This window comes from Sus scrofa, chromosome 8 (genome assembly GCF_000003025.6).
Source record: "Sus scrofa isolate TJ Tabasco breed Duroc chromosome 8, Sscrofa11.1, whole genome shotgun sequence".
NCBI classification, from domain to species: domain Eukaryota; kingdom Metazoa; phylum Chordata; class Mammalia; order Artiodactyla; family Suidae; genus Sus; species Sus scrofa.
Window position 1 is genome coordinate 40,452,617 of NC_010450.4, and position 20,865 is coordinate 40,473,481.

At 40.7% G+C, this 20,865-nt stretch overlaps 1 protein-coding gene across 1 annotated transcript in view; it reads right to left on the reverse strand.

Annotated features, from left to right (window-relative positions):
- Positions 1–20,485, reverse strand: part of LNX1 (ligand of numb-protein X 1) — a 240,265-nt gene extending 219,780 nt beyond the window's left edge. Inside the window, exon 1 of the mRNA XM_021101221.1 lies at positions 20,340–20,485. The gene's annotated coding sequence lies outside the window, so the exon portion shown is untranslated. The remainder of the gene's footprint in view (positions 1–20,339) is intronic.

The following is a 20,865-nucleotide window of genomic DNA, read 5'->3' on the forward strand; positions in this document are numbered from 1 at the left end:
ATTGTGCACTTAAATATTTGATGCGTCAGATTGCATTGCAGAAACGTTGTGCCAATTTCCATCCCACTTAACAGTGGATCAAATTTTAAAGGAAAATCCTAATAGCTACTTTATGTCCTCTTCCTGAATTTGTCCTTGTTTGAAGCCAGGGGATTGGGAAACAGAGCTAAAATGAGGTTTAGGACTGTGTGAAACTAGAACTAGCTTTCAGCTGTAGCAAGAACAGACCAAGGAGTCAGACATAAAAGCAATGGGAAAGAGGAAGAGATGGAATCTTGGAGAAGGTTGGCACCTCCCATAAAACCCAAAGACACTTTTCCTACCTCTGAGAGCTTTTTTGGAAATAAGTATAATAGACAAGGCTGCCAACTAAAACCTTTTAAAAATACATGACAATATTAAGCATTAAATCTGAGGAATTATAGATAGCCATTGTGGTTAGAGTCCTATAAAAATTTAACATTACAGCAACTTCAATCCAGCTTGTCAGTCAAATTTGCAGCCAGAGCATTTAGATAAAGCCCAGGCCCCAGGAGACCCACTGTCATTCTAGATATGATAATAAGCATGATGCCTAAGAGATAGCATGTGGCAAGTACTATAAAGGGCTTTAAATGTATCATTGAATTTACTTTACATAGCAGAGGAAGAAACTATGGCACAGAGTAAAGGAGGAACTTGCTCACATTAACAGTAGAGCAGTTGGCATTCTCATTAATTTGAGCCCAGAGGCTCTGATCAATTTCTGGGTGGTTGACTTGTTGGCTGCCATTCTTCTTTCCTGCAAGAGGCTAGAAGTGCATTTGCTTTCTAGCCTCCCTTGTGGTTAGAACACACGACCCAGTCTTGCTCGGCCAACGGGACCTTAGAGGAAGTGGCTAGGGGACGGACTTCTGGGGAAGGACTTCCTCCTAATAAAAGAATGTCTGGAAAGAAATCTCTGTCTCAATGGCCAAAAAGCACACAGAAAAATGCTCAACATCACTAATTATTAGAGAAATGCAAATCAAAACTACTATGAGATATCACCTCACACCAGTCAAAATGGACATCATCAAAAATTCTACAAACAATAAATGCTAGAGGGGATATGGAGAAAAAAAACCCCTCCTACAAATTGGTGCAACTGCTATGGAGAATATTATGGAGGTTCCTTAAAACACTAAATATAGAAACTACCATACGTCCTAGCAATCCTACTCCTGGGCATATATGCAGAGAGACCATAATTTGAAAAAATACAGGTACTCCATATATGCAGCACTGTTTACAATAGCCAAGACATGGAAGCAACCTAAATGTCCACTGATAGAGGAATGGATAAAGAAGATATTATGGCTGGAATATTACTCAGCCATAAAAAAGAAGGATATAAGGCCATTTGCAGCAATGGACCTAGAGATTATCACACTGAATGAAGTCAGAGAAAGACAAACATCATATTAGATTATTTTGAGTGCAATCTAATAAGAAATGATACCAAAAAAACTTATTTACAAAACAGAAACTGACTCACAGATTTCAAAATCAAACTTATGATTACCAACCAAAGGGGAAACTGGTGCATAGTGGGATGGGGGAATAAACTGGGAGGATGGAATTAACACATACACACTATTATATATACAATAGATAACTAACAAGGCCCTACTGTATAGCACAGGGAGGTCTATTCAATGTTCTGTAATAACCTACATGGGGAAAAAAAGAATGAATATATACATATATGTATAACTGATTCACTAAGCTGTACACCTGAAACTAATACAACATTGTAAATCAACTACACTCCAATAAAATAAAAAAAAAAGAAATCTCTGTCTCTGTCTTTCTCATCTCTCTCTCTCCCTTCTAGATGTTGTGGGGTATAAATGTGTTACCTAGAATGTGGCAGCCTTTTTGCATCTATCCTGCCAATCTTGAAAATGGCAGACTGGAGATAGGAAAAGAGTTTCTATATTTAATGATGCTGCTGATCTGCTGTCCTTGCCTGCCTACCTCTCAAATTCATTTTTGTGAGGTTAATAAATTCCTTTCTGTTGAAAACTACTTTTAATAGAAGTATTCTGTTGCTTGTTGCTGAAAGCCACCTAACTAAAACATGACTACATTTTGCTGCCTCCCAGAAAATTTAATAATTGTACCCTAGGTATTTTGAAATTGCATTTTATTTTATATTTTCGGAATTTTTTTAAGAGTTGGTTTACAATGTTATGTCAATTTCTGCTGTACAGCATAGTGACCCAGTCATACGTGTACATACATTCTTTTGCCCATACTATCGTCCATCATGTTCTAAGATTGGATATAGTTCCCTGTACTGTAGAGTAGAACCCCAATGCTTATCCATTCTAAATGTAATAGTTTGCATCTACCAACCTCAAACTCCCCATCTATTCCACTCTTCTCCCCTGCCCTCCCCTTGAAATTGTATTTTAAACTGAACTAAGACATCTTGAAAGGAGAATCCAGAGAACAAATTCCATAAGCAATCATGAAACTCCTACTTGATTCTACTCTTTGCTATAAACATAGGGAAGGTTATCAATGACAAGTTTCAACATATTAAAAGGACTCTTATTAGAGACAAGTACAAAGGGAAAAAGCAAATTCATTTTTCAAAAATTAAAAAATATTTTTTCCTTCTTATGGCCGCACCTGTGGCATATGGAAGTTCCCGGGGCGAGGAGTCAAATCAGAGCTGCAGCTGCTGTCCTATGCCACAGCCACAGCAACGCCAGATCCGAGCCATGTCTGTGACCTATGCTGCAGCTCACAGCAATGCCGGATCCTTAACCCACTGAGTGAGGCCCGGGATCAAACCAACATTCTCACGGACACGATGTCAGGTTCTTAACTCACTGAGCCACAATGGGAACTCCTCAGATTCATTTTAAAGTGATGGAAACCCTGGTTTTAAAAAGCACCTTCCAACATAACTGGCTGTGCAAAGGCCTGGTACTAATTGTTAAAGTAAGAGGGAATCAGAAATATTAATTGGAACGGTCCCCACTATGGACCAGGAAAATTGTATTCTGCCCTGTCTTTACCACGACTGGTTTTCAAAATTGTATAAAATTATTCAGCAAAAAAATGGGCATCTACAGTTTGAAAGTTTCAAAATTCAAAATGGCTCCAGTTTCTACTAGTCTCCCCTGGAGAATGGAATCCTCATCCTCTGATGTTCCAAGCCAGGATATCCTTTAAGGAAATGAAATCGTAAAAGCATTTTTGAAGAACAAAAAAGGTTTTGCTTCAGATAATACTGCCTTCCATGGTCACCTTACTGCAGGTCCATCAGTGTAAGAGTAGTACTGGCACATTGCATACCATTTGGCAAGTCGCCAATACCTGACCCAGGGATTGTTGAGGTGGAGTGGGGTTTAGAATGGATAGTGATGTGTAACTTGGTGCCCTGAGTCTTATTGCAGCCACAGGGCTGTGGTTTTGTCCTGCTAACCTCTGAGCTCTCAGTATCTCCTTAGGAAGAGAGGCCAATGGGAAATACAGAGCAGATGTTTCTTGAACCAGTGTGGTGAGGTGGAGCTCGGAGGTATATGGGGTGGACTGTGGTGGCCATGGAGGTGCAGATGCCTGGTGTCCACTGGCTCTCTCCAGTTCAAGTGTTGAAGTCCTACACCCTAGTAAGTCAGGATGTGACCATCTTTAGAGATAGGGTCTTTGCAGTGGTAACTGAGTTAAAATGAGGTCATTATCCAATATGGGCCCTCCTTCAATGACTAGAGTCCTTATTAAAAGGGAAACGTGGACACAGAAACACACAGAGGGAGACCACGTGAAGGCACAGGGTGACAATGGCCACTATAAGCCAAGGAGAGGGGCCAACCACAGACCCTCCCCTCGTGGCTCTCAGAGGAAATCAACAATGATGACACCTTGATCTGGGATGTCCAGCCTTTAGAACCAGGAGGATATAAATCTCTGTTGTGTCAATTTTTTAAAAAAGCTTCTTGGGGAGACGGGATTAAGATGGTGGAATAGAAGGACTGGAGCTCAACTTCTCTCCTAAAAACAACAAAATTCACAACTAAAGACTGAGCAATGTCCACCCAAATGGACTGGAAACCATAAAAAAGATACCCTACTCCTGAAGAAAAAGAGGAGGCCACATCAAGAGGTAAGAGGGGCGATTTCATGATATAAACAACCCCATACCTCCTGGGTGGGAAGCTCCACAGACTGGAAACTAACTGGTTCACAGAGACTCACCTACAGGAGTGAGAGTTCTGAGCCACACATAAAACCCTCACGTGTGGGGATCTGGCACAGGGAGAAAGAGCCCCGGAGCATCTGGCATTGAAGGCCAGTGGGGCTTGTGCGCAAGAGCTCTAAGGGACTGGGGGAAACGGAGACCCCATTCTTAAAAGGCGCACACAGACTTTCACGTGCACTGAGTCCCAGGGCAAAGCAAAGTCTCCAAGGGAATCTGGGTCAAACCTGACCGTAGTTCTAGGAGGACATCCTGGGAAAACAGGGGTGAATGTGGCTTGTTGTGAGGGAAGGACATTGAAAGCAAAGCTCTCGGGAATATTCAGCAGCATGCCTTTCTCTGGAGGTGGCCATTTTGGGAAAATGGCCACCCGCTGAGAATCCCCAGGGCAAACAACAACCCAGGTGGGATCACAGCCCCACCCCTCAGTAAACAGGCTACCTAAAGACCACTCAGGCACACAGCTGCCTCTAATCCCATCCAGAGACTAAGCCCCACCCACCAGAGGGATTAGAATTGGCTCCTCCTACCAGGGGGCAGGCATCAGCCCCTCCCATCAGGAAGCCTACAGCAAGCCCCCATACTGACTTCACCCACAGGGGGGCAGACATCAGAAGTAAGAGAGGCTACAACTCCATTATCTGTAAGAAGGTCACCACACCAAAAACCTATAAAAATGAAAAGACAGAGAACTATAACTCAGATGAGGGAGAAAGAAAAAAACCCCAGAAAAACAGCTAAGCCATGAGGAGATTCTCAGCCTCCAGGAAAAAGACTTTAGACTGTTGATGCTGGAAGATGCAAGACATTGGAAATAAACTGGAGGCAAAGATGGACAACTTACAGGAAACACTGACCAAAGAGATATAAAACTTAAGCAAGAAGAGATGCAAAATACAATAACTGAAATAAAAAAATTCACTAGAAGCAGCTAACAGCAGAATACAGGAGGCAGAAGAACAAATAAGTGAGGTGGAGGACAGATTAGTGGAAATGACGGATGCAGAACAAAAAAGAGAAAAAAGATTGGAAACAAATGAAGAGAGTCTCAAAGAACTCTGAGACAATGTGAAACCACCAACATCCGTGTTATAGGGGTGCCAGAAGGAGAAGAGTGAGCGAAGGAGACTGAAAAAATATTCCAAGAGATAACAGCCGAAAACTTCCCTAACATGGGGAAGGAATCACTCACTCAAATCCAGGAAGCACAACGAGTACCATACAAAATAAACCCAAGGAGGAATGCCCCGAGACACATACTAATCAAAATGACCAAAATTAAAGACAAAGAGAAAATCTTGAAAGCAGCTAGGGAAAAGAAACAAATAACATACAAGGGAATCCTGATAAGGCTATCGGCAGATTTCTCAACAGAAACTCTGCAGGCCAGAAGGGAGTGGCATGATATACTCAACGTGATGAAAGGAAAAAAACCTCCAACCAAGATTACTCTACCCAGCAAGGCTCTCGTTCAGATTTGAAGGAGAAATCAAAACCTTCTCAGATAAGCAAAAGCTGAGAGAATTCAGCAACACTAAACCAGCCTTACAACAAATACTAAAGGAACTTCTATAGGCAGAAAAGAACAAGAGAAGAAGGAAAGGAAAAAGAGCAGCAAAAACAAATCCAAAGTAATTAATAAAATGGCAATAAGAACATACATATCAATAATTGCCTTAAACGTGAATGGACTAAACACCCCAACCAAAAGACACAGACTGGCTGAATGGATACAAAAACAAGACCCATATATATGCTGTCTTCAAGAGACCCACTTCACTTCTAGGGACACATACAAATTGAAAGTGAGAGGATGGAAGAAAATATTTCATGCAAACAGGGAATCAAAAGAAAGCTGGAGTAGCAATACTCATATCAGACAAAATAGACTTTAAAATGAAGAATATTTTCAGGGACAAAGAAGGATATTACATAATGATCAAAGGATCAATCCAAGAAGATGTTATAACAATTTTAAATATCTATGCACCCAACACAGGTTCACCACAATATATAAGGCAACTGCTAACAACCTTAAAAGGAGAAATCGACAATAACACAATCATAGTGGGGGACTTTAACACCCCACTTACAGCAATGGACAGATCAACCAGACAGAAAATCAACAAGGAAACACAGGCTCTGAATGAAGCATTAAACCAGATGGACTTAATAGATATTTATAGGACATTTCATCCAAAAGCAACAGAATAAACATTCTTCTTAAGTGCACATGGAACGTTCTCTAAGATTGACCATATCCTGGGCTACAAATCGAACCTCAGTAACTTTAAGAAAACTGAAATCATATCAAGCATCTTTTCCGACCACAATGCTATACAACTGGAAATCAACAAGAAAAAAACTGCAAAAAACACAAACACGTGGAGACTCAACAACATGCTACTAAATAACCAATGGATCACTGAAGAAATCAAAGAGGAAATTAAAAAATACCTAGCAGCAAATGACAACGAAGATATGACACTCCAAAACCTATGGGATGCAGCAAAAGCCGTTCTAAGAGGAAAGTTTATAGCAATACAAGCCCACCTCAGGAAACAAGAAAAAGACCAAATAAACAAGCTGACTTTACATCTAAAGCAGCTTGAGAGAGAACAGACAAGACCTAAAGGTAGTACAAGGAAAGAAATCATAAAGATCAGAGCAGAAATCAATGAAATAGAAACAAAGAAAACCATAGAAAAGATCAATGAAACGAAAAGCTCATTCTTTGAAAAGATCAACAAAATTGATAAACCCCTAGCCAGACTTATCAAGCAAAAAAGAGAGAGGACTCAAATCAATAAAATTAGAAATGAAAAAGGATAAGTAACAACAGACACCACAGAAATACAAAGGATCATAAGAGACTACTATATGCAACTATATGCCAATAAAATGGAAAACCTAGAAGAAATGGACAAATTCTTAGAAAAGTACAATCTTCCACGACTAAACCAAGATGAAATAGAAAAGATTAATGGACCCATCACAAGAACTGAAATTGAAACTGTGATTAAAAAACTTCCAACAAACAAAAGTCCAGGACCAGGTAGCTGCACAGGCGAATTCCATCAAACATTTAGAGAAGAACTAACACATATCCTTCTGAAACTATTTCAAAAAATTGCAGAGGAAGGGATACTCCCAAACTCATTCTATGAGGCTACCGTCACCCTGGTACCAAAACCAGACAAAGACTCCACAAAAAAAAGAAAACTACAGGCCAATATCACTGATGAACATCGATGCAAAAATCCTCAACAAAATACTAGCAAACCGCATCCAACAATACATTAAAAGGATTGTACATCATGATCAAGTGGGATTTATCCCAGGGATGCAAGTGTTCTGCAATATCCGCAAATCCATCAGTGTGATACACCACATTAACAAACTGAAGAATAAAAACCATATGATCCTCTCAATAGATGAAGAAAAAGCCTTTGACAAAATCCAACACCCATTTCTGATAAAAACCCTTCAGAAAGTGGGCATAACGGGAGCCTACCTCAACATGATAAAGGCCATATATGACAAAACCACAGCAAACATCATTCTCAATGGTGAAAAGCTGAAAGAATTCCCGCTGAGATCAGGAATAAGACAAGGAGGTCCGCTCTCACCACTACTCTTCAACATAGTTCTGGAAGTCCTAGCTACAGCAATCAGAGAAGTAAAAGAAATAAAAGGAATCCAATTGGAAAGGAAGAAGTAAAACTATCGCTATTTGCAGATGACATGATACTATACCTAGAGAATCCTAAAGACTCTACCAGAAAACTGTTAGAGCTTATCCATGAATTTGGCAAAGTTGCAGGATACAAAATCAATACCCAGAAATCGATAGCGTTTCTATATACTAACAATGAAAAAGCAGAAAAGGAAATTAGGGAAGCAATCCCGCTTACCATCGCATCCAAAAGAATAAAATACCTAGGAGTAAACCTACCTAAAGAAACAAAAAGATCTGTACTCTGAAAACTACAAGCCACTGATGAAAGAAATCAAAGATGACACAAATAGATGGAAAGATATACCTTGCTTGTGGATTGGAAGAGTTAATATTATCAAAATGACTATACTACCTAAGGCAATCTACAGATTCAATGCAATCCCTATCAAATGACCAAGGACATTTTTCACAGAACTTGAACAAAATATTTTAAAGTTGGTTTGAAAGCACAAAAGACCCAGAAGAGCCAAAGACATCCTGAAAAAGAAAAATGGAGCTGGAGGAATCAGGCTCCCAGACTTCAGACTATACTACAAAGCAACAGTCGTCAAAACTGCATGGTACTGGCACAAAGACAGACATATAGATCAGTGGAACAGGATAGAAAGCCCAGAATTAAACCCATGCACTTACAGACAACTAATCTATGACAAAGGAAGCAAGACTATACAATGGAGAAAGGACAGCTTGTTCAATAAGTGGTGCTGGGAAAACTGGACAGCCACAACCACACGGAAAAGAATGAAATTAGAACACTCCCTAACACCTTACACAAAAATAAACTCCAAATGGATTAAAGACCTAGATATAAGACCAGACACTATCAAACTCCTAGAGGAAAACATAGGCCAAACACTCTCTGACATAAACGACAGCAACATCTTCTCAGATCCACCTATCACATATTGACAATAAAAAGAAAAATAAACAAATGGGACCTACTCAAACTTCAAAGTTTCTGCACAGCAAAGGAAACCCTAAACAACACAAAAAGACAACCCACAGAATGGGAGAAAATCTTTGCAAGTGAATCAACTGACAAGGGATTAATCTCCAAAATTTATAAACAACTTCTGCAGCTCCATACCAAAAAAACAAACAACCCCATCCAAAAATGGGCAGAAGATCTAAACAGACAATTCCAAAGAAGACATACAGATGGCCAAGAAACACATGAAAAGATGTTCAACATCACTCATTATTAGAGAAATGCAAATCAAAACCACTCTGAGGTACCACCTTACACCAGCCAGAATGGCCATCATCCAAAAGTCTACAAACAATAAGTGCTGGAGAGGGTGTGGAGAAAAAGGAACCCTCATACACTGTTGGTGGGATTTTAAATTGGTGCAACCACGTGGAAAGCAGTATGGAGATTCCTCGGAAAACAAAACATAGAACTCCCATTTGATCCAGCAATCCCACTCCTGGGCATCTATCCAGAGAAAAACCACGACTCGCAAAGACACATGTACTCCAATGTTCATTGCGGCACTCTTTTCAATAGCCAAGAGGTGGAAACAACGTAAATGTTCACTGACAGAGGAATGGATCAAGAAGATGTGGTACATATACACAATGGAATATTACTCAGCCATTAAAAGGAATGAAATACCAGCATTTTTAGCAATACAGATGGACCTAGAAATTATCATGCTAAGTGAAGTCAGCCATACAATGAGACACCACCATCAAATGCTTTCACTGACATGTGGAATCTGAAAAAAGGACAGACTGAACTTCTTTGCAGAACAGATGCTGACTCACAGACATTGAAAAACTTATGGTCTCTGGAGGAGGCAGTTTGGGGGTGGGGGGATGTGCTTGGGCTGTGGGATCGAAATCCTGTGAAATCAGATTGTTATGATAATTATACAACTACAGATGTGATAAATTCATTTGAGTAATAAAAAAATGAAAAAAAAATAAAAAAGCTTCTTGTTGAGGAATTGTACAATAAACAATATTATTTTAGCAAAAAAAAAAAAAAAAATCTCTGTTGTGTCAGCCCCTGGGCCATGCTATTTGTTACAGTAGCCATAGTAGACTGATACAAGGTGCCAGCCAGATGTCCATCAAGAGAACCTGCCATGGGGAAGCAAGGCTCCCCACTGTCAGATCCATGACTGCATTCACTCCTCAGCCATGCTGCCCCCTGCTACTTCCTGCTGATGACCAAGAAGGAGGGCATTGGAGCTGGGCTTTCCTGCTCCTCAAATGGGCTGCCTTTGCTCAAGGACCCTCATCAGACTGGCAGAGACTTTCTCAGAGCTGTGCTGTAGGCTAAATCTCTTCTTTCCAACCCTCCTTCCATGTAGCTCTTCTTTCACAGGTTTCACACTTTACTTGTGCTGTCTAAGGCTCTTTTTACCTTCTCCAGAAACCTCCCCATTTACTCTTCATTGATTATATACACATAGTACATATAGAGAGACATATTTTACATACATAAAGATATATCATAGAACTATATCCTGTCTGGCTATCTATCATCTGTCTATCTATTTTCAATCATCTCAAGTCTATTTACAGTTAAATAAGTTTAAAGTTTTTCTTTCCTGCTGTATAACACAGAGAACTATATCCAATCACTTGTGATGGACCATGATGGAGGATAATGTGAGAAAAAGAATGTATGTATATGTGTCACAGGGTCATTTTGCTGTACAGCAGAAATTGACAAAACATTGTAAATCAACTACCATATACGTTTTTACGGAAAGAAAAAAAGTTTCCCGACTAAGTATACATGGAACATGGTAATTCATTAAAAGCCAAATGCAAACAGAAGTGGACACATACTCGAGAAAACATGTCAGAATATCATTTTCTGAGCTTTGTAACTCCATGGATTTCCTTTAAATAAGAAAAGGAAGTGGATAGCTTGACCATGAGAATGGTAAAACCTATGAGCCTGTTGGTAGAAGTCGGTATTAGGAACTCAGAGGCAAGAGAATGGGCCGGCGAAACCTTTCAGGGTGGAATATTTCCATTTCTATTTAACCAGATTGACAAGGAGCAAATTCAGCATCTCTGTGAATATAAACCTTAAATAAGACACCCCTAAACAATTACCCTAAATAAGCCTTGAATGCAAGTTAGGATTTATCAAGAACTCAAATCTCTGCTCATAGAGCATTCAGGGTGATGGAGCCTTATGCTAATTTTAGAACTGCAGAGCCCAGGACACCAAGCCAACCACAGTCACGCAGGAATCCTGGGTAAACAATGCCAAGCCAGCTACTTTGGGCCAAGCCAAATGTACCACAGGCGAAAACAAACAAGATTTCCTCCCAAACATTTGTTTATTATCATTTACAATCTCTGTCCTTAGAGAAGAAAAATGAGATCGGCTAGAATTTTGGATCCATGTGTTGGCATATTCATTTTTATGTCTCTTTATTAGTTTTCTCACATTAAAAGCTGAAGCATCCTTATGGAAGAAAAAGATCTCAATGACCCAGAGGTAGATGAAGGAACAAGTAAAAGTCCCTCAGCATCTCCTCTCCCCACCTCCCTTCATTCTCTTTTTATTCCGTGGTCCTCTTGTCCCATTTGTAGAGGAGCAGCCCCAACTCTGAGTCCCCCTGTTTGTTACTGGTGTGCCCTCTCCTAAACATTTTCCTGTGCACGTGAAAAGAAAATATTTGAGAAGAAAAATTCATTGCTTGTTTTTTTGAGGTAAGCGCTACTTTTTGTTACCACCCTGGTCCATTTCAGAAAGATGAAAGGCCGGAGAAGGTCAAGTTCAGGAACTTCCTGTTTTGTGTTGCATTCTCTGAAGGAGACTCCCATACCTAACCTAATTAACATAAATTTACATAGCCACCTGGGGCGGGTGGCTACTAGTGGCATGCACAGGTCTGAGAAAGTAATCTTCTTTCTCAGATTCTTCAAAAATGGAAAGAATGTGACCCCAGCCTCCTGCTCCCTCTACCTGGGTCTCCGTTTCAGGGAGCCAGCCCTGGTCCATTATAAAACTTGGACTCGGATGACAACAACCTTAGATACAGATGATGAATTAAAAGCACCACACTCATTGGAGGTCAGGATAGAGAGAATGGGGTTGGTCCATAGTTGCTGTTTCCTTTTGAGATATAAAGTAAAATAGGACCTGTCTATAACCATGGATTAGGAAATCGATGGAGTCTGTTTCAGTGTCTTTATGAGGACAAGCACATAAGCAAATCCTGTTAGATGTTCACATGTTTTTTGCTAAGAGGCCTGTGAAGAAGAAAATCCCCAGCGAGACCTAGTTCCCCAGGCCAAGATTTAATTGGCCTCACTCTCAAATATTCAGGGGGATTTTGATTCTTGTCTACTTTGATTCTGGTCTATTTCCTGGTACTCACTGTGGAGGAGGCATCACCTCTCTTTTTGAATTCCGATTTAGGAAAAGCTCGCTCATTTTCCCTCTTTGTTTTGTGCCTAATCATGCCGCTTAATCATAATTGGCTGTAAAGTGCTTCCTTTGCCCTAAGGCTCAGTGAGAAAAGAGCTGGAAAGTTTGAAAGTGAAGCTACATGAGGTCAAGAAATATCAGACAGCCTATTCTCTGCACCAGAAAGGGTATGATGTGAGATTGGAATAACACAGACCGAAACTCAAACTCAAAACTGGGTATGTACCTTATTTTCTTCTATCTCTTCTCAAAGTGTTTGTGTGACCAGAGGATATTATTTATTTTATTTTATTTTACTTTGCTTTTTTAGGGCCACACACACAGCATATGGAGGTTCCCAGGCCAGGGGCTGAATCAGAGCTACAGCTGTCGGCCTACGCCAGAGCCACAGCAACGCCAGATCTGAGCTGGATCCTCAATCCACTGAGCGAGGCCAGGAATAGGACCCGCAACCTCATGGTTCCTAGTGGGATTTGTTTCTGCTGCTCCACGACAGGAACTGCAATTTTATTTATTTTTTCTTTTTTGCTCTCCCCTGAGGCATATGGAAATTCCCAGGCCAGGGATCGAACCTGCACCACCACAGAGAAAACTCAAGATCCTTAACCCACTGCACCACAGCAGGAATGCCTGGATGATGTTATTTTACACACAGGGTCATTCTGAACCGTCCAAGCATTCTTGAGGCAGCAACCACATTGGACGCTATTGGCTGCATGTAGTGGTTTCATTGTTTCCCAAATGATGGTGAAATATGAAAGGGAAAAAAAATCTTTTTTCTGATTAAAAAATAATTCTGGCTCATTATTTTTTTATTGTTATTTCCTCAACACAATTTTTTTCCCACTGTACAGCATGGGGACCCAGTTACACATACATGTATACATACTTTTTTCTCCCATTATCATGCTCCATTGTAAGAATCTAGACATAGTTCCCAGTGCTACAGAGCAGGATCTCATTGTAAATCCATTCCAAAAGCAATAGTTGGCATCCGTTAACCCCAAGCTCCCAATCCATCCCACTCCCTCCCCCTTCCCCTGGGCAACCACAAGTCTATTCTCCAAGTCCATGATTTTCTTTTCTGTGGAAAGGTTCATTTGTGCTGTATATTAGATTCCAGATATAAGTGCTATCCTATGGTATTTGTCTTTCTCTTTCTGACTTACTTTATTTTTAAAAGTACAGAAAGTAGAAAGAAGAAATTAAAAAGCACCAAGTCTTTCCACTCTTATTACAATAAAAAATATATATTTTTTACTTTTTTTTTTTTTTTTTTTTTTTTTTTTTTTTTTTTTAGGGCTGCACTTGCAGCATATTGGAAGGGTCCAGGCCAGTGGTCGAATTGGAGCTGTAGCTGCCGGGCTACACCACAGCCACAGCAACACATGATCCGAGCTACATCTATGACTTAACACTACAGCTCACGGCAACTCAGGATCCTTAATCCACTGAGCAAGGTCAGGGATTGAACCATATCCTCATGGGTTTGTTAACCACTGAGCCCTGAAGGGAACTCCCATATTTTTTTATGAATATGATTTTGGACATTTTTTTCTGCATGTACGCATAAAGTTATAACTCCATTCTCAGGCCTGTAATATCAGGAAAGTTATGAAGGCAGCAATCAGATGGGTCGAGAAGATGGTTTGAAATGTTTCCTTTCCCCTGGAACCCATTTCAAGCCAGAGCCATCCCAGGTGGGAACCTGGCCCGAGCATCTCATCTGGTCAACCTTTCCCTTCTCCCCATTCCCACATAATTCCCACAGTCTTTTCTCACCCTGGCTTATTCCCCAGAGGCCAGGGGCTTACCCTGCCTCATCCTGAGAGAGCTCCTCTTCCTGTGCAGGAAGGGACATGAGCCTTTGATCTGCCTGGAGAGATCTGCTGTGCAGGCCAGCACTCAACATCAAGTTCATCTTGATGGCCAAAGCCCCTGTCCACCTGAGTGCCTCCACCCCATGCTCTTGCACCATTCTTTGCTGGAAAGCTGTACCAAGAAGAGGGGAGTGTGACTTATTCTAGCACTTAAGGATAAGAAGGGACATCAATCAATTTGCATTCCATCGCAATCTTTTGGCAACTAGGCCAGATTCCCGCCCAGGAATTCCCCTCATTAAGCCTGGACGTTTTTATCTGTAAAATGGGGACAGGAATATTCCCTTCACAGGGCTGTTGGCAAGATAGAATGAGACACATGGAGCAATTTAAATAAGGCCAACAGTCAGACAGACCCCTAGCTATCTGGCTCATTGCTCTCCAAGAATCCCTACAAAGTATCAGTGCCCTGATAGTTCAGGATTTGGACCTTAGCTCTGCATGTTCAGAATTTGGATTTTTAGTTCATCTAGATAGGGGCCTTGGGTGGGAGAGGCTATTTGCATAACTTTTTTTTTTTTTTTTCCTTTTTGGCCTCCCCATGGCATGTGGCGTTCCTGGGCCAGGGATTAGATCTGAGCTGCAGTTGTGACCTATGCTGCAGCAATGTGGGATGCTTTAATCCACTGTGCTTGGCTGGGGATCAAACCTGTATCCTGGTGTTGCAGAGATGTTGCCAATCCTAAACACTGGGTTTGGTGTTTTTTTGTTTGTTTCGTTTCTTTTCTTTTCTTTCTTTTTTGTTTTTTCAGTCAAATTCTCACAGAGTAATCTAAGTTCTTTGGGAGATGATGCAATTTACATGACATACTGAAAAGTGAAGCTTGGCTTTAAAAAGGTGCCATAATGTTCCATATGCTTTCTTTCATCTTCCCAATCAAAGCATTAATCCCAATGAGATTAGGAAATGGGAAAACTCAGCAGGTTATTTTTCTAAACAGCTTCATGACCCTGGAGGCAAGTTGTTTATTCTTTGGCCCTCTGTTTCCTCTTTTGGAAAGTGAGCAGGCATCTCCAAGGTGCTTTCCAGACCTCAGAAAGCAGGTCTATATGTCTCGATACTACAGGCTCTGGAACGGCATTGGTGCAAAGACTGCACTCAATAAATACTTGTTGATTGAAATGGGGCCAAAGTGACAGAATGCCCTTTGAGAAAGCTCTTCCATGAGTGCCAGGACAAAGTGTTCCCACAAAAGCCTGGAAGAGTAAAAGACCCATGGAGGCTTTCGGGAAAACTTATAGCAACACAGGAGAGTCCCCTAAAGCAGCACTTGGCCTGATGACCGTAGGAGAAATAGCAGGAAATTGCACAATTTTGGAGGAACCAGATTAAAAATGCTAACGGAAGGAGACATTCCACTTTGAAGAGACCTGAGGCAGGAGGCCAGAGGGTTTTCTTGCTCAGAGTGAAACAATGTAGAAAGTCAATTGGCTCTAAATGTCTTTTCCCCCCACAAAAGTTCTGTTCTTATTGGAGACATTTAAAAATAGGACAAAGGGTTATCACTCCCACCAACAGATAAAGTGCACTAATGTTTCCATCTCAGTTCCTTGACCCTCCGTTGTCCCCTAATGACCCTCACATTGCTAATTGCGTCATCTCCCGTAATTTATCTCCTCCTCCTCAAAGGGAAAGAGGGCTTTGGGTGTGATAATGCTTCCAAGCCTCCAGTGGATATTTGTAAAAAGTCCTCCGTTCTAAGGACGCACCAGGCTCCTCCCGGGTTGTACTGAGTGGAACCAACACTCTGGAGGGGAAACAGAGGGCTACAGAAGGAAATAGAGAGAGAAGGGATAAAAATGGAGATAGCTGTATAGTTATACCAGACCACAAAGCCTTTCCAACTATGGCTAAGACTGCTGGTCGCCCCCATTCTGAATAGAAATTTAAGCCAGGCTTACATTTAGGTCTTTAATTGATTTTGAGTTTATTTGTGTATGGTGTTAGAGAATTTTTTTTTTTTTTTATCCTCTGTCTTTTTAGGGCCACACTTGAGGCACATGGAGGTTCTAATCGGAGCTGTTGCTGCCAGCCTACACCAGAGCCACAGCAACGCCAGACCCAGGGCGTGTCTGCAACCTACACCACAGCTCACAGCAATGAGGGATCCTTAACCCACTGGGCAAGGCCAGGGATCGAACCCGCAACCTATGGTTCCTAGTCAGATTCATTTCTGTTGTGCCATGACAGGAACTCCAGAATGTTCTAATTTCATTCTTTTACATGTAGCTGTCCAGTTTTCCCAGCAGCACTTGCTGAGGAGAGTATCTTTCCTTCACTGCATGTTTTTGCCTTCTTTGTTACAGATTAGTTGACAATAGGTGCTTGGGTTTATGTCTGAGCTTTTATCCTGTTCCACTGATGTATGTGTCTGTTTCTGTGCCAGTACCGTACTGCTAATAGCTTTGTAGTATAGTCTGAAATCAGGAAGACTGATTCCTTGAGTTCCATTATTCTTTTTCAATATTGCTTTGGCTATTCAGGGTCCTTTGTGTTTCCATACAAATTTTAAAATATGATCCAGCAATCCTACTCCTGAGCAGATATCCAGACAAAACATTCATTCAAAAAGACATGCACCCCTATGTTCATTGCAGCACTATTCACAATAGCCAAGACATGGAAAGAACCTAAATATCCATTGATAGATGAATGGATTAATATGAGGTACATATTTGCAATGGAATACCACTCAGCCATAAAAAGGAATAAAATAATACATTTGCAGCAACATGGATGCAACTGGAGATTCTCATACTAACTGAAGTAAGTCAGAAAGAGAAAAACAAATACTACATGATATCACTTACATGTGGAATCTAAAATATGGCCCAAATGATCCTATCTATAAAACAGAAACAGATCATGGACATGGAGAACAGACTTGTGGTTACCAGTGGGGAAGAGGGAGGGAATGGACAGGGAATTTGGGGTTGGTAGATGCAAACTATTGCTTTAGAATGGATAAACAATGAAGTCCTACTGTAGAGCACAGGGAACTATATCCAATCTCTTGGGTTAAAACATGATGTAAGATTGTATGAAAAAAGAATGTGTGTATATATATATGTGTGTGTGTGTGTGTATGTATGTATGTATGTATGTATGTATGTATGTATGGGTCACTTTGCTATAGAGCAGAAATTGAAGGATCATTGTAAATCAACCATAATAAAATTTTTTTTAAAAAAGAAATCTAAGCCAGGCACATGGACATGCCACTAAAGAATCTATTTCCCGCCCTGCATTGCAGTTAAGTGTGATCATGTGATTAGGATCTGGCCAGTGGAATTGGAGTGGAAGTGATGTGTTTAAATTTCTCTCTATGCCCTTAAAGGGAGGACTTGTGCCCTTTCTTTTTTTTCTTCTCTGCTTTCTGGTTGGGATGAGGCTTTTGCGGTAGGAGCTAGAGCAACTATTTTGGGCCATGTTATGGATGAATTGTATCCCCCCCAAATTCATATGTTGAAGCCCTAATGTGACTGTATTTGAAGAAAAGGCTTTCAAGGAGGTAACTGAGGTTAAATTACCTCAATTTAACCATAGGATCATAGGGATGGAACCCTAATCCAATAGGGCTAGTGCCCTTATAAGAAAAGGAGTATGCATACACAGACACAGAGAAAAAAATATTCATGTGAGGACACAGAGAAAAGGTGGTAATTGTCCATTTCTTGTTCTTAGGGAATAAGCTTCAGCTTCCATGACCTTCTCTGAGTTTCCTTGGGACAGAGTCCTGGTTCTTTCTCAAGGAATACACATAACAGTATCTTAGAGCTTTTCTATAGAACTAAAACCCCCAACAACTGGAAGAACTACTTGATGAAGCAATCTTCATTCAGAGAAGAAGGAGGACCACCAGAACAAGTCCTGGGGCCACTAAACACCAGCTTTGAAAGACGATACAAGTTATCCTCTACCCTGATCCTTATCTAGGGCCCAATTTTTCACTCCTCAAAGTATAAAACAACCTTTTTTTTTTTTTTTTTTTTTTGGTCCTTTTAGGGCTGAATCCACAGCATATGGCGTTTCCCAGGCTAGGGGTCAAATCAGAGCTATAGCCTCCAGCTTATGCCACAGCCACAGCAAAGCCAGATGTGAGCTTCATCTGTGACCTATACCACAACTCACGGCAGTGCCGGATACTTAACTTACTGAGTGAGGCCAGGGATTGAACCTGCGTCCTCATGGATAGTAGCTTTGTTTCTGCTGAGCCATGACAGGAACTACGAAAACCACCTCCTAATCTCTTCCATAGGGGGCACAGTCTTTAAGGCATTAGCCTTCTGTGGCCTCCTTTGCCTGGCAAAGCAATAAAGCTATATTTTTCTCTTTCATGCTCTCCACCCCCCAAAAAAGGTGGTAAATGGCAAGTAAGAAAGAGAGGCCTCAGCAGAAACCAACCCAACCAGCACCTTGATCTTGGACTTCCAGCCCCCAGAACTGTGAGAAAATAAATTCAGTTGTTTGAGCCCCCAGACTATGGTATTTTGTTATGGCAGCCCAAACAGACTAATATAGGCCATGAAACAAAAGTCATGTGCTGAGGATGACAAGACAGAAAGATTAGGAAAAGCCTAGGTTCATGGTAGTTGTGAAGCTGCCATACCAGCCCTGGATCACCTTTCTGATTTTCTATGTAGGAAAATACAAACCTCTGTGAAAGCACTGTTATTTGGGGGCCTTTACTAAAACATCAAAGCCTGTATCCAAACCACTATAGCAACCCTCCCAGGTAAAGAAGGATTAGTGGTCAAAGTGAAACATTCCTATGCTCTATGTTTGTAGTTAGTTATACTGTTTACATTAACTGTATGGTAATGTCAGTTAATAATTCATCCACAGTAAAGAAATCATTTCAAACATATCTTTTTGGTTCTCTTGTTGTTGTTTTTTTGTGTCTTGCAACCTGATTAAGATCCCTAATTGAATACAGGCAGAAAACAAGTACTGAACCAAGATGATCTCAACTAAATATATGTTCTCCAAACTGCTATACTATAGATGTTCTGATGCATTTTTTTTTGAGAGTTAGGTTTTATTTGGGGCTAAATTAGGACTTATGCCCGGGAGACACATCTCAGGTAGCCCTGAGAAAATTGCTCTCTTCTGGTGCATTTTTGTAGCTACCCTATTCTGCCATTTTCCATTAGATAGAAAAGAAGATGGCACCAAGGATTAAGAATGGCCCCAGGAAAAGAGACATGTACCCACAGTGTCTGTGATACCTAAACATATGTGATAACTCTGACTTGTAGGCTTGTAGGCACCCTCAAGAAATGAAGCAGAAGTGAAAATAATGATCTAAAACTGTTATCACCAGAAATATCACAAAAAGAATTTATTATTATGGAAGGGATTTATATGGAGACCCTAAATTCATTATACTGGTTGGTTATCATTGTTTAAAAAAAAAATCTCAGAGTTTAAATCAATTCCTCTCTTTGCTTAGACTACATAGACATGGGCTCTAAAAGTATCCCCTAAACTCTCTTAAAAGCAACAAAGTTAGTAGTTAGTAATAACTTTGCAGAGTTGATAGAAGGGATATGTTGAGATAATTTGTTTTGGTGTATGGAAACCTCTCCTATATCATGATTCTGAAGAACAGCTTGGCGGCCTGTGACATATTTATAGAGTGCACATGTGTGTATATACAATACACTTACAGACTCTGTACGCTATTTGTCTTCCACCTCTCAAAAGTCCTCTTCGGAACTGAGGCTACCTCTGCGTTTGCTTATTTCCTGTGACATTTGCTATTTCTCTGCATCTGGCCTAGTCTTTTTCCTCTTAGTTTACAATAACCATCCCACCCGTTAAGGATATATGGACAGCCACCCCCCAACCCCCCACCAAATGTTAATACTGCTCTTCAAGGGTATGACATGGTTTTTATGCTGAGTATTTTAAAGATTCACAAAACCAAGTATAAACTTTTAACTTGTCAATCTTACAGTGTGAGAACTTGACCTCTGATATATGGGCTGTCTCTGATCCTTCCATCTACAATAAGTTCCATCTCTTTAGCTTTTAAAAAAACATACGGTTATTAAGCATCCATTAAGTGCCAGATGTCACATTACCTTCTTTTGCGTACAGCCTCAGTGATGCTCATAGAGAAGACTCTGTTGATATTGTCTGTCTTGATGTCACGTGCTCCCTTCTTGCTTGCTTACAGAACCTAGATGCTGTTTGCAGAGGAAATGGACCTCCCAGATAAATACTTGCTTTCCCACTTTCCTTGCTGCTAATGGTGACCATGTGACTAGTTGGCCAATGCATGTAAATAGAAGTATACTGATGGAGAGGGGTGGTAATGGCATCTGCCTTCCTGATTAAGGGAACAAAGACAGCTGGGGACAAAGACAGCTGGCACTACCCCAACTTCTTCTGTCTTCTTCCTTCCTGAAATTTATATGCAATGGCTGGAGCTGTAGCAACCGTCTTGCAATGGTGAAGATGTCAACACTAACATCACTGAGCTACTGAACCTATGTTAGCAACTGTCCTCTTCTAGAGTTCATATTATGTGAGAAAAAAAACTGAAAAACTCCTTGTTTAAGCCACTGTATCCAAATTTTCAGTTATTTGTAGTAATGTAATTCTGAT